The sequence below is a fragment of the Phytophthora infestans genome, genomic scaffold, assembly GCF_000142945.1.
Source record: "Phytophthora infestans T30-4 supercont1.21 genomic scaffold, whole genome shotgun sequence".
NCBI classification, from domain to species: Eukaryota; Oomycota; class Peronosporomycetes; order Peronosporales; family Peronosporaceae; genus Phytophthora; species Phytophthora infestans.
In genome coordinates this window covers 687448-688893 of record NW_003303738.1, presented here as the reverse complement: position 1 = coordinate 688893, position 1446 = coordinate 687448, and positions in this window count along the sequence as shown.

The window sequence follows — 1446 nt, the reverse complement described above, 5'->3', positions numbered from 1 at the left end:
ATTCCTTGAAGTATGCATAAACTTTCGTCGACGAACACGGAAGAATTCGTGCCAATTGACAATCCTCCCCAGTCGCCGCTAAACCAACAAAACGGCGACCGAGACCCCAAAGATCCGTAGCGCCCTCTAGACAACATGAACCCTACTGGTCTATACAACGAAGGCGAGCTGGCTGAGTACACCAAGGTCCTCATCAACTCGCCTCCGATCAAGCTGCCCAAGCTCCATCTGAAAGGCGACTACAAGGCCTGGAAGAGCGAGGTGCCGTTGCACTTCGAGCCGAAGATGCTGGGAGACATCACCTATGGCCCTGAGCGTTACGATGCAGTAGAAGGCATGCGTCGTGACAAATATCGCGTGTGGTACAAGTCGCGCAAGAACAAGGCGTTCTCAGCACTTGCGTTGTCGCTGTCTGTTGACCTACGTACGACGTTCAAGATCGACGACATCCACGACAACATGGACGCCGCCGCTATGCTCTACGATGCGATTACGCAGCACTTTGAGGCTGGAGATGGCATTAAACCTGATTTCCTACTGCAAGAGCTAGTGACGCGCCGGCTCAAGCCAAACGAGTCGGTATCGCAGTATGCTGACGACATTGCGAAGAAGGTGACACTTCTACATCAAGCTAATGGTGAGTTTGCTGAGTGACAACATGCAAGCCTACTACTGTCGAACAGCGTGGAAGCGTTTAAAGATCTCGCCCGTGAACACGGCGATTGGCTTAACAACCATGATCGTAAGACACTTACACTTGCTGAAGCTTTACAGCGACTACGCGCTGCTGAACACCAGCGTGACCAGCTGCGTGCACAGACCAGACAACCGGTCGTGCATTCAATGCAAGTTGCTCATGTCGGAACGGACCAAGGACAAGGTCAAGCCCGAGGACGCAAGCGCAACAAGCAACAGCGCAAGCGATCCAAGGGCGTTGCAGATAAGAAGCAGCGCACAAACTGCGCGGACTGTCAAGGAGAGGGACATTGGTATGCCGAGTGTACGGCTCTCACTGGCCAGCATCTGAAGCCAGAGCTCGCGAGAAAGCTGCAAGAGAGACAACCAAGGGCTTCAGTGTCGCTGGTGAACTCCGTACGTCGTGTGGATGCGGTAGCGTTGGAAGAAGATGGTCAAGGACTGTTTGCTGGCCTATCACTATGCGATGCGAATGCGATTGACCTCACGGATGGTGCTGCCCTATCGCCTACGGCTACGCAATCACCTGCATGGTCACTAACGTCTCCTGCGGAAAGTGAAGAAGGAGGAGAGCGTCGTGTTGTTGAAGGGGTGCGGGCAAGTACGCAACGCACTCAATCGTCGGTTGAGCAAGTAACGCAGCGACTGCAGCTGCAAGTTGGAGGACAAGGACTACAACAACGACAATCAACCTCACTGCCTACACTGCAAGCACCAGCTGTAGCTGTGCAAACTGCCATACAATCTGCG